Genomic DNA, 13,084 nt, shown 5'->3' with positions numbered 1-13,084 from the left:
GAGGTGAGGAATGGGTATTATACCTGTTGTTTTTCATTTGCATATGGTGATCTGTTGTGTATGCTGAAGATATAGGTTCTCATTACGATGCCAGCAGTTGGACAGCCGACATCCTGTGGTGGCATCGTGACATCCTGTGGTGGCATGGTGGCATCCCGTGGTGGCATGGTGACATCCCGTGGTGGCATGGTGAGCAAAAGAATGTGGATTTTACACAGATCTCTTGACTGGGGGTGAACATTTGACTTGCTCTTCATTTCGTCCATCATCTGTGTTTCTTTTGCTTTCTCGCCCTAAGTGACCCAGGTATGCCCAGATGTGGGTCCTGGGCTCACTGTGCCACTTGTTTTAAACTAGCCTGGCTGATGAGGGGTGACGCCCCGAAACCGGTCTCAGGATACTTGATTATGGTCTAGGGAGGACCTGGCTTGGCAGTTTGGGCTGGACAGTTCCCACGAGGCACAGGGTCAAGACTGATTTGCAATGGCTGGGTCTAAACTGGGGTGGCATGGTGAGCAAAAGAACAATGGATTAGACCCAGATCTCTTGACTGGGGGTGAATGTTTGATTTGCTCTGCATTCCGTCCATCATCTGTGAGTCTTTTGCTTTCTCGCCCTAAGTGTGCTGGGTATGCTCAGACGTGGGTCCCGGGCTCACTGTGCCACTTGTTTAAGCCAGCCAGGCTGATGAAGGGGGATGCCCCGAAACTGATCCCAGGATGCTTGTTTCTGGTCCAGGGAGGACCTTGCTTGGCAGTTCGGGGGACTGTTCCCATGAGGCACAGGGTCGACTGATTTGCATATGGCTGGGTCTAAACTGGGGTGGCATGGTGAGCAAAAGAACGTTGGATTTAAACCAGATCTCTTGACTGGGGTGAATGTTTGATTTGCTCTGCATTCCGTCCATCCTCTGTGTGTCTTTTGCTTTTTTCGCCGTAAGTGCACCAGGTATGCCCAGACGAGGGTCCCGGGCTCACTCTGCCACTTGTTTCAAGCTAGCCTGGCTGATGAAGTGTGATACCCCAAAAACGGTCCCAGGATGCTTGTTTCTAGTCCAGGGAGGATCTGGCTTGGCAGTTCCGGCTGGACTGTTCCCATGAGGCACAGGGTCAAGACTTATTTGCATATGGCTGGGTCGAAACTGGGGTGGTATGGTGAGCAACAGAATTATGTATTTAACCCAGTTCTCTTGACTGGGGGTGAACGTTTGATTTGCTCTGCACTCCGTCCATCATCTGTGTGTCTTTTGCTTTCTCGCCCTAAGTGTTCCGGGTATGCCCAGAGGTGGGCCCGAGCTCACTGTGCCACTTGTTTCAAGCTAGCCTGGCTGATGAGGAGTGAGGCCTCGGAACCAGTCCCAGCATGCTTGTTTCCAGTCCAGGGAGGGCCTGGCTTGGCAGTTCGGGCTGGACTGTTCCCATGAGGCTAAGGGTCAAGACTGATTTGCATATGGCTGAGTCTAGACCGGGGTGGCATGCTGAACAAAAGAACAATGGATTTAACCCAGATCTCTTGACAGGGGTGAATGTTTGATTTGCTCTGCAATCTGTCCATCATTTGTGTGGCTTTTTACATCCCGTTGGTGGCAGTCCAACCACCAATGACTCTTCGGCCCGACCACAACATTAGGACACTGTCGGTCGGACTGAAAGTTGCCCGACACGACAATGCCGACACCACCATCATATTGGATCCCGATATTATGACATCCCTTTCTGACAGCCTTTACATGGCAGTGACGTAAAGAGGGGGCCGCAAACAGGGTCCACAGGTGATTTCACCCAGAGGGGGCAGGGCATGGGGGCACATGTTGTGCCCCCCTCTTCATGCACTTTTGTGCCATGCACAACATAGTGCATGGTAACAGTACATGCTCGACATTGCAGGTGCTGCACCGTGAACACATCACCTCCAGGGTCACATAGTGAGCCTGAGCATGCAGTGGCTGACGAACCGCGGTAGTCATATCATAATACGGCGGTTGGGAATGTCAGGTGGTCTAACTGCCAGGTTCATAATCACCCCATAGCGTCTGTGCCTATAGTGCCAATCGTGGTAATATCTATTTGATGATCTTAACCCCTTCCATGCTCATGACGAGCTGAGCTCGTCATGAGCCACGGCGCTCCGGTGCTCATGACGTCATGGCCCGTGGAACGCTCAGGTGCGGGGATAATTCCCTTGCTGTGCTGAGCGTTCCACGGGAGCCGGTGCATCTGTGACGAGCTAAGCTCGTCATGAGGTCATGAGCACAGGAGCGCCGTGCCTCATGAGGAGCTGAGCTCGTCATGAGCATGGGGGCGCTGTGCGCGCCCCCCCCCCAGCACAGCGGGGGAATTACCCCCGCAGCGAAGGGGTTAAAGTGAGACAGAACATATTAAGTCTGGTTACTTCTGAAGGCAACCAATTTAATACAACATTTTGGATAGTAAAGATTCTCAGCCCTTTTATTTCAGGGTGACTATAGCACAAATCATAGATGAAAGACAATTAGTGTATATGTAAAGACATAAAGGCTGATATACTAATCATAGGATGAGAGATTGCCCTCCACTGACACCTTTAGGCAGATCATTTATGGCCACGCTGAAGACATTGAAATCAGGTTCTTGTTTGTCTAGTAAGGGCCCTTCGGTGACTGGAGAAATTGCTTTTCTCTGATTCTTTGACTTTTTCTTAAATAATTTCCATAGTTCAAAATGTAATCTGAAAAAGTATCTATTGTATTTGTTAGAAAATCAGTAATTGTATTCCTAGTTATTCGTGTAATTTCCTTCATACCGTGCCTCTTATATTGTAATGGTTTGTGATGTTATGTTATTTTGTATTTATCCTATTTTATTTTAATTCATTTTAAAACGACCTAAATTGTTTTTATTGTTACTTGTCCCTTGGTGCTTTGAAGCTGGATTTTCTCTGGTATTGTTTGCATTTAAACAAATAGTAATACATAAAAAAAGACAAATACATCTCACAGGTACTGACTTCTTTACATTTGTATGTGACTCCTTAGATAATCAAATCAATAACAGACCTGGAGTTTATAAATTCCATGTGTCAACACAGCTTCTGGCCTCTCTTGAATCTAAAGAGCTGTTGAATGGATTCCAATCTGGCTGCCAGCTGAAAAAAGGTGCTGAGTCGGTGCCGGCAGCAGTGCTGGAAGGTCTCTCAGGGATTCAAGATGACTGCGGTGTTAGAGCCCTTATCTTTGACACAGTTTACTATAGACTTTTCTTGTGGACTGCCTTCAGACTGTTGGCTTGAGAAGAAGAGACTTGGTGTGATTTAGATTAAGTCTTGAGCAAGTAATTTCCCTGACACTTTTTATTTCCGATCTAACTCAAGTTGTGCCCCAGTGCTCCTCGCTCCCGCAGCCGGTTTACATTACCGTACTTCCAACACAACCAGATTATCCTCTGTTTGGGGTGGAGTTCTGGATGGCCGTATTTAACTTTCAGCAGTGTATGGTTGGGGTCCGGATCTTGTTTTTTAGTTATTGGCTTAAACTTAACTAAGATAAAGCCAAAATGATAGTGTTAGCGGCATGACAGATCTCTCGGAATTTGGCACCTACCTGATGAGAAACCTAGGGTTCTAGTTTACCTCTTCTTTGTCTTTAACTCCCAGATCCACCATCCCCTCTACTTTTTTCTATCATTTGAAGCTATTGAAAATAATTCTGTCTCACTGCCTAAGGTAGCCTAGCTATAGTGGAAGCTTTAGTTGGATCCCATATTTCAAATATTTTGGAAACGAATACATTAAGTGGAACACAACTTGAAATAACATTGTGCTCTATCCATTGAATTCATGCTATATCAACTTATATATTGGAAGAAATAAGAGGTTGGCCTGGTTTGTGAAGCAGCCCAGATTGTTTCATTGCCATTTTTAGAAAAAACACAATGAATATTGTTTGCTTTATCATTTTGATTCACTCTGTGACACATGTAGCTTAGTATTAGGATAGGATACTGCTCGTGTGCCTTTTACCAGTGCGCCTATAGAATCCAGAAGGGGACGAATCATTTGCGGCGTCTATAAATTGTATCGCTCCCACTGTCATCATACCTTTGGTTCTTGAACTCCTGACGGATTGGGGTTGCTTTCCACACTCTGGGATCTACATTCCTTTGGCTCAGTCACAGCAGGGATAAGAGGAACTGAGGAGTCTGCCCACTTTACAGGGAGTCTGCCCAGTACTGGTGTGACCTTAATCCACATAGGTGTTCCAGGAAAGGCCCTAGGCTCGTGGAAGTTCAAGAACTAGTATTCACGAAAGAGGACTACTATGCTTCACCTGAAACTGAGCCTGGATAGAAAGACTTACCAGTTGTTCTGAATTGTCCTTTTGAGCTAGGTAGTCCAATGGGTCAGGTAGTCTTATGCCATCATCAAATTCTTCCTAAAAGGAGAGGATACCTTCAGATTCTCATGGTCTGCCTAGCTCACTGTAATTTGCTGTAAAGAAGAAGTAGGTTTTTATGGTATACCCATTGGAAAAGAAAGCCTGTCTTTCCATAGCCTGGACAGGCTGGTCCTGCTGTCAGTTATCCTTGGCTGGCGAAAACAGTGTATATGATGACAATCTGCCAATATTTCTCTTTTTTTACTGTTGATGCACCTGGATTGGACACAGGGAGAGAGCAGTTGCTTCTGTAAATGCAAGGCATGGCCAGGTCCCACTTATTGCTCCATCCCAGACTACTGGGGTAGTGCATTACTCCCTGCACTTACATTTCTTCATTTCTGGGAACTCAGAGCCCACTGATTTGTGATGACATTGTGCACCATTCACACTCACTGACACTGCACATCTCAGTAGAGGCCTTCTGCTATGACCTTCTGGGAAGCTAAGACTTTTGTTTTTCCCTGCCAGGTGCCCATGCTTCAGCATATTGTTATGAGCCTTGAAAAAGCTTAACAGCTTTTTTGGAACGAAACACATGTTGGCTGACACAACTGAACACTGGAAAAATATAAAGAAAATGTAATAACCGTACAGTTAACTTTTGATCTTTTATTTTTCTGTTTGGAGATCAGATTTATCCTCGTCAGTATTTTCCCCAATGCATCCATCTGCTCTCAGGGATTCCAGGGCCCCTGTGAACCAGAACCCCTAAGAACTATTATGCATCCTCATTCCTTCATTGGGCTTTTGTCGTCATCCATCTGCAAAGTCTTTGCTAGCATTCCCAAGCCCACTGGATCACGCCTGCTGCTGCTTCTTCCTTGTTGGGCTGAAGACCAGGTGGTTTCTTGTAGCAGTGGAAGAAACCAAGACCACCCTGATGATGGTGAAGAAGATGAAAAGCACATGATTTCATTAGTGGACCTGGTGACATTTGTGCCCAACTTCAAAGTGAGAATTCAAAAAACGAAAATCAGTGCCCTTATCTACGCAAGCTCCATTGTCCATCTGTGAACCAGTGCATAAGATCACTACTAAAATCCAAGAGCTATAACTGTAAAATAATGAGGGCTTATTAAGGGATGATTCACACCTCTCAGAAGACACGCTTTGACAGTGAAATCCACCACAGTTCAATGCAGAAAGGATGATTTCCGATTGCCCTCCATGTCTCACTAGGTGAAGAAGAATATGTCTCACTCGCCATGGTCATGAATTACTTTCATGACCAAAAGCTCAAACTACACATGGTCCCACAGCACTGGCAAATATTCTTTCTTGCAATGCAACGGGTGGAGTAGGAGCATTATAAGATTGAGACTGATCAAGAAAATGCATGGACCCGCCCCCTGGGTTTCACCAATTGTCATCTTCTGGAAAGCCAATGCCAGGAAATTCACAGACCCATGCTTACACAATCGGGTAATCGTGAGACAGAGCTGCATCACTCCAGTACTTGACTCATTTCTAGCCTTGTCACCAGCTGGTATTAGTGGCAATGGGAGGTTCTCAATGTGGGATGTCACTAAATTGAAGTGCACTAGCAACCCACTACATCACCACTTTCTCGACCCATGTTGGGTTCATAAGGTATATGCAGCTGAGTTTTGTAATGGGGGCGTGGCCAACCACTGAAGATGGCTGAGTTGTCTTCCTAGGGCTCCTGATGAGTGTCCTTGAATCCCTCCTCAGCCACAGCTTATCCAGGGTGTTAGAGGCAAAACACCTGGATGGGGGTCAGCTCGATCCCTGCCGAAGCCAGCTGGACAAAATTTGCCTGGCCTGACGGCGCTGATTGTTTTTCCAGAGGTACCCCTCCAGGGGAGTGTGAGTTTGGTTTGAGCATGACTGCGGTTCGCCTGCTCCCATTGCCTGCGCTGATTTACTTCACTAGGGCGGCTGCTCGGCCTGCAATTCGGGGCAATTGTGTAAGCGGCCTGTTGTTTGCCCCCTCTAGTGGTCCCCCCAGAGGCTGGTGCTGCTGCTCCTTCTCTGCCACAGCTGCCCTGGTGCTGCGGCCTTGCATGACCTGCCTTTAGGCTTGGCGCAGCATTGAGCCACTCCCCTCTGCCCAACATAGTTAAGCCAGAGTGACAGGCCGTCGAGGACACCCAGAGGGATCCTGTAGGCCTTGGTGCAGCCGAACTGCATGAGTGCCACCTGAAGTTCCAAGCTGGGTTGAAGACCTGCATGGCCTAATTGCCCAGAACCGCGAGTACCAGCGGCCTGTGGGGTGGGGAGCACTGCGTATTGATCTTCCCCTGCCCCATTCTGGCCTTGAGGGTACTGCTGATGCCTACGCTTTTGACCAGAATTGGAGCAGGACCTGTTCACAGGGTGCAGTTGACTGGGCGGTTTTGAGGGAGACTGATCCCGTTGCATTGAGCACATCGTCAATAGTGTTCAGGCCTAAATGAATGCTGCATAACCCCCTGACCATTTACTGGTGCTCTGATTGCCTCTCCCACCATGCTACTGAACTGGAGGATGCAGTAACTACTGTGACCCTGGTGTTTTGAAGCCCCCACCGTGGAGCCTTCTGTGAGCTCTACAGCACTAGGTCCTGCTTGTTGCACCGTATTGACATTACGCGGCCAGTGAGTTTAACTGGCATGTGATATGCTCTGCGGGAATCCAAACTGACATGCTTCCAATGACATGTTCGCTTGAAGTGCTGACAGTTGCTGTACCGGATCTTGTGGCTCAGCGGATCAATACGTCCACTGCAGGGGCCTGTGTTCGACCTCATGGTCACAGGTTAAAAGTTCGGCAGGCCCACTCAGTCTTTTATCCATCTGAGGCCAATAAAATGAGTACTATTGAGTTGGATAATAATAAACATCTGGTATTTAGCACAAAGATACCTTCTGGTGAACATGCGCATTACAAATACATTTTATGTTGGTGGTGCTGACCTAGGATGTGGCATTGTGACTCACCCCGTTCTCCTGAATGTGCTGTGCTGTTTTGCTGTACCAGTGCCCGCTGCACTGGTGCATCTGTGTGGACCCTTGCTGGTGGGCCACCCAGCTCCTCTTACACTTTGTGGTCAGTGCATCAAACTCAGACCGTCACCAAGGGTGAAGTACAAAGCCCTCTAACACACTTAAAGGAGCGCCTTCTCCCATTATTCCCCAGACAGGAATATTCACATCACTCTTCAAGGTGCTACCATCAGGCGCACTAAGTCTGCTCGCTTGCAAAACTGGCGGTGCTGCTGTCCTTTCTAGCCAGGCCAGTCTGAGGGCGCCTCCACGCACACCCTCAAAGACTGTGTCCCGTCCACAAACCTGGCGCCTCCACCGGATAAACTGGACGGACATGATACTAAAGGAAATATGAAATTCTAGGACTACCATTGATCACCGCTTCGATTCTCTCTCATCTGACCTCGGCATATTAAGGGACGATCATCATGAGTTGTCCAACAAAATACAAACGTCGGACACTACATTGTCAGAACTTGTTCCTCAACATACTTCCAATTCCACTGCCATTGCTGAACTGCGAGAGCAGAGGAAGGATGTGCGTTTAGTAGGTTTGCCAGAGGGCACGGAAGACCCCATGGATTCCAAATCCAACTTTATTCATTGAGCAATGGCTACAGTTTTCCTTAGGGCCTATTGTTCCTATTCTCAGTGGATTGAGCACACCGAGTGCCACCCCGATGCCCTCCACTCGGATTGCTACCTCGACCCATGGTGGCTTGCATCCTTAATTACAGTGATCATGACAATTGCAAAGTGTCCCTTTTCCTGGACTACACATTGGAGGTACAGAGACACCGCGCATCCTTCCAGATGGTCAAGCGGTAGCTATGCTCCGAGGGACTAACCTATACCATAATGTTCTCGGCTCTCAAAGATCATACATGATGAATGTTCATTGTTCTGTGATAATGTGGATGTCGCCTGGAGTGCCGGTACCCGAACACACGTCACCCACCTACATTGTAACGCCCAGAACAGAAGAGAGCGGGGGCTGCCTGTCCGCATAGATGGGCACCAGGAACAGTTTCAAAGGTGGTGCCCTGTCCGCAACGAGTCCTGGAGGGCACAGTGGCAGCCTTTAACACTGTCATCTATTGGATCGCAACATCGGCTGTCCCACCCCTCGTCAAGCTCTCCAGGAAGTGCAAACTCTGATTCCGGCTCTAATGCCAGTGTAGTGCTTTTCCGTGATGTGACGCTACAGACTGCAGATGTTTGATTTGCCCTTTCCACAAAGCGGTGTTCCCCTTGTGGCTCATGATGGCCAATCAGCAGTACTGTTTGGCCCGATCTTTGCCTCTTCCTCCCTCTGACCTGTATTGCTGGATGTTTTTTTCTTCCCTTTCCCTCCGGTTACACTTCCCTACCCCTACCTCTTTTCCGCTTTACCATCCCCCCTTCCTATATCTCTGCTGCCCCTGCGCTGTTGCACCATAATGCTCACTGCAGGGCCTGTATGGTGAGTGGGCGGCTCCTTGGTGTTTAGTAGGTCCTCAATTTGACCTTGATTCTAATGCTATATGACTGGTGTGCATCATTACAATTGTCCGCATTTTGGATTCCCTGATCACCAATGTCGTGCTTCAAGGCCTACTGCGCCCTCCCTACAAGAGAAAGGGTATTAACCTTTTCCAAGCTTCGTGCTCTCCTCAAGCGATTTCATAATGGTTTATTTGATTCTTAGGTTGTGTTTGTTCATTCTAGTTTGGTCGAACATCTGTTCCTTGTTGGAGCTAGTATTGAGGAAATGTGCCTTTATACACCAGCTATGCCTTTATGCCTCCCGTTTCCTTTCCTATGCTCCAGCTGTTAATGTGATAGAGACATGTCGACGACCTGGCAACATTACAAGATACGGACCTTGAACATCCGGTAATTGGGTTCCCCACAAAAACGGCAGAGGGTCCTGGCACAATTACACCGCAGGAAGGCAAATATTGTTTACTTTCAGGAGACTCACCTCTCCACTTCCGAAGCAGCTAAGCTGTACATGAAATGGAGGGGACAACTGTGTGCAGCAACATATTCAGGGTTCGCCAGCAGAGCAGCTGTCCGGCTAAGGGCTGGTGTTCCGTTTGAGACACAGGACACTAGAATAGGATAGGGGAGGATGTAGAATGGTGGATCTCGAAGCTGGAGAACCTGGTTCGAGTCTCGGCAAGGACGCTCAACATCCTGTGATTCTGGACAAATTACTTAATCTCCCCAAACAGATAGCCTTACAATAGTGAAAAACAAAATACACTGTATTTTACTATCAGGGCATGTCACACACTCCAGTACATCTCTTACCTTTCACATATGCAGCACCCTGCCCACAGGGGTACCTTGGGTCAACTATGGGGTGACTCACATGTAATTAAAGGGAATTAAAGGGTGCACTTGCCAGGTTAACATGGCAGTAAAAACTGTGTGCAGACACTGCAGTGGCAGGTCTGAGAACCCTTTGAAAGGATTATTGTGTGGGTGGCACAATCAGTGCTGCAGGTCTACTAGCAGCATTTGATTTACATGCCCTGGGCACTCACAGTGCACTGTACTATGGACTTAGTAGTAAATCAGATAAGTCAATCATGGAAACACCAATCCATAAACACAATTTACATGGAGAGCATATGCACTTTAGCACTGAATAGCAGTGGTAAAGTGCCCAGAGTGCTAAAACCAACAACAACAGGGGGCCAAAAAGTCTGGGGATAAACCTGCTGAAAAAGCCAGGTCTAACTGTGAGCAATGTGTTGGTCCATCAAGAGATTGATGCAGTGCCCGATTGTTTTGAACATCTTACTGGTTCTTTAGGTGGCTTCATTGATGGTCTTGCGTTTGTACTTTACTTTGGCCGATGTGATGAGCTAACTTGCTTGTTAAAGCAGAGGGACATCAGTACCAAGTGTGCCTCTGGAGTTCTGTTACTAAGTGTGCCTCTGGAGTTCTGTTACTAAGTGTGCCTCTGGAGTTCTGTTACTAAGTGTGCCTCTGGAGTTCTGTTTTCCTTTTATTTTATTTCCTGTATGTGGATGGATCATTTATGGTCAGCAAGGTCTTTTAAGTCCTGGGGCTCTGAAGGCTTTGGTTTTCACTTGTGTGTTGTGATTGGGGATGTGGTTGTTCACATAGATTTTCCCCTAAATTATTGGACCTGTTTATAAGGGTGTTGGCGTTGGATTGTGTGAGAGATGAGTTCAAGTAGAAGATTGACTATGGAGATGTCTTTCTAGGATCTGAAAGTTTGTGATGAAAGGTGGTGGTCTGAGTTGCAGCGAGTGGCAAATGGCATTTCTATGTATGATACTTACCCTAGTCAGTATGGGAAAGGATAGCACAGAAATGGGTGCCAGTGCAGTCGTTTTTTTTATTTTAAGTAGTTTCAAATAAGTGTAGCAGTCCACCTTTGTTACAGAGCAGGAGAAAAGAAATGCAGTTACAAGAGCAAGTGCCCAGATTTACAAGGAGGAAATCTGTTACCTTGTTAATGACACCGCTCAGTGAATTCCCGTGTGAGTGGCAGACCCGGCTGCTGAATAGTAAAAGCTGGTCCAGCACATGGGCATTTTATAAACCGTTAGAGGATCTGCATTGTTTTGTACACCTACTTTATGGGTGATGCATGGTGTACTGTGCACATGCGCAGGTCAGAGCACCGAGCAGTAGTTTGAAAAACTCCAAGGAGTAACCAGAGGGGCATAATGATGTTGAGCCAATGTGGCGCACAGTGCGGTATGCAGTTGCTTCATCATACTTATGTGAAAGTGCCCAAGCAATTGGCTTTCTAAATGATGCATGCAGTAATCGGGCGCATTTTAGAGTTGTCTGGATGCAATAATAAAATGCAGCAGTGTAACAGACTTTCGCCCTTGTGATGGAGTGACTGGTTTTAACGAGGGTTTGAAGTTCACCCGAGGGCAAGATCAGACTGTCGGGACTTTTCTCTACTACAGTCTATCTCAGTTCCTTCTGCTCTGCATCCCCATCAGTTGAAGTTCCTTGTGCATGAAGGGTCAATAGTCGTAGTTCTCCTCGCCCTTCATCGCAGGTCAGTCAGTATACATATTTTCCATTGCCAACTCACTGCAAGATTGCCGCTCACCATGTGACATCTGCTTTGTTAATTATCCAGTTTTGATGTTTCCCTTGATGGCTAGTTTGCAGCTCTTGTTCCTTCAACTATTTGGAAGGAAATAAAGGAAACTGACTTAGGGCATCCGTGAAATTAAATTATAGATAGGACACCTCACTCTATAACCTTCAGTATAAGTAGCTGATCTGGATCTTAGGTTATTCTATGTTGCATCCTACCAAGTTTGCTGATCACATACGCCAGAGTTGTGCTCAGTGGGCATGCTGGCCAGGAGTTTCTTTTTTTTTTTTATGTTCAGAATAATTTTATTGAGATTTCAAAATGAAGACATAAAAGACAATACCGAAAGTCAATACATATCAATAAGACCCAATTGAGTGATTAAAGCATACAATGAAAAGAACAGAATAGGTCATGAAATTATTCTAAGTAAGAAATAAATCGAAGGAAAAAGAAAATGATGGTATGGGGAAGGAGGAAAAGGGAAAAGGCAGTACAAGATATCAACACACAGGTAATGCTGAGTTGCTGCTAACATCTTAATACCTTAAATCTAAATACATCAATTCTCACTATTGTTGTGACAACATATATGAATCAATAGGAGACCAAAAGGATTGAAAAGAGTCAAGGTTATGATTGACTCCATGTAAAGATAATTGAGCACCTCTTCTTGTGAAGATAATCCATGACCACCAAGCATGAACAGAGAGAGAAGAAGCATCTTTCCAACAAAAAGTAATTGTTTTTAACGCAGCTGAAATTAAAAAATTAAACAATTTTGCATTACAGTCTGAAAGTTGATGACTAAGCATGACTGATTTACAAAGTAATAAGTGATATGATAAAACATCGCAAATAGGTAAAAATTTTAACAAAACCTCCCTAACATCTGACCAAAATTTAGAAATAATTGGGCATTCAAATAACATATGACGTAAGGACCCAGGCTGTGAATTACAATGCCAACAAACATCCGAAGGAATTAATTTAGCACGATGAAGACGAACTGGCGACCAAAGTGAATTAAACAAAATATATGCCTTTGTCTGATATAGCGACACTGGTAACCACCCAGAAATACTATTAAACCAAATAGATTTCCAAGATTCAGTAGATAAGTGGATAGAGAGTTCAATATTCCAAAATGTAGAAATATTATCAATATTGGTACCTAATGAAATAGAAAATTGTTTATACAAAATAGAAACAACATGAGAAGATGAAGAAACAGCTGCAAGATGAATTAACAAATCATGTGAAACAACAGAGGGAACACCATTCGGGAAAGAATCTAAAATAGATGACATAAAGATTGATACTTAACTAAATCATTCTTAGGCAATTGGAATTGTGATTGTAACTCATGAAAAGGAATAAAAGCATTGTCATAAAATACATCTTTAAGATAAAATATTCCCGCCTTAATCCATGAGTGCCAAAAAGTCACATTTCTATTTAGTTTGATAATAGCACTATGCCATAATGATATATTTATTGTAGAAATTAAAGGAGAAGCAAAATTAACATCTAAATCATTGAAAATTAATCTGGAGGACTTAAGTATAGATGAATGGTGTACAACAGTAGATTTATGAGACA

General features: G+C 45.5%; 1 protein-coding gene across 1 annotated transcript in view; it reads left to right on the top strand.

The window, feature by feature from the left end:
* LOC144821717 (uncharacterized) overlaps positions 1–13,084 on the top strand; it is a 714,421-nt gene that overhangs the window by 404,924 nt on the left and 296,413 nt on the right. The gene's annotated exons all lie outside the window — the stretch shown is intronic.

Source organism: Lissotriton helveticus, chromosome 2_2 (genome assembly GCF_964261635.1).
Source record: "Lissotriton helveticus chromosome 2_2, aLisHel1.1, whole genome shotgun sequence".
NCBI classification, from domain to species: domain Eukaryota; kingdom Metazoa; phylum Chordata; class Amphibia; order Caudata; family Salamandridae; genus Lissotriton; species Lissotriton helveticus.
This window is presented reverse-complemented; position numbering and strand designations above follow the sequence as displayed.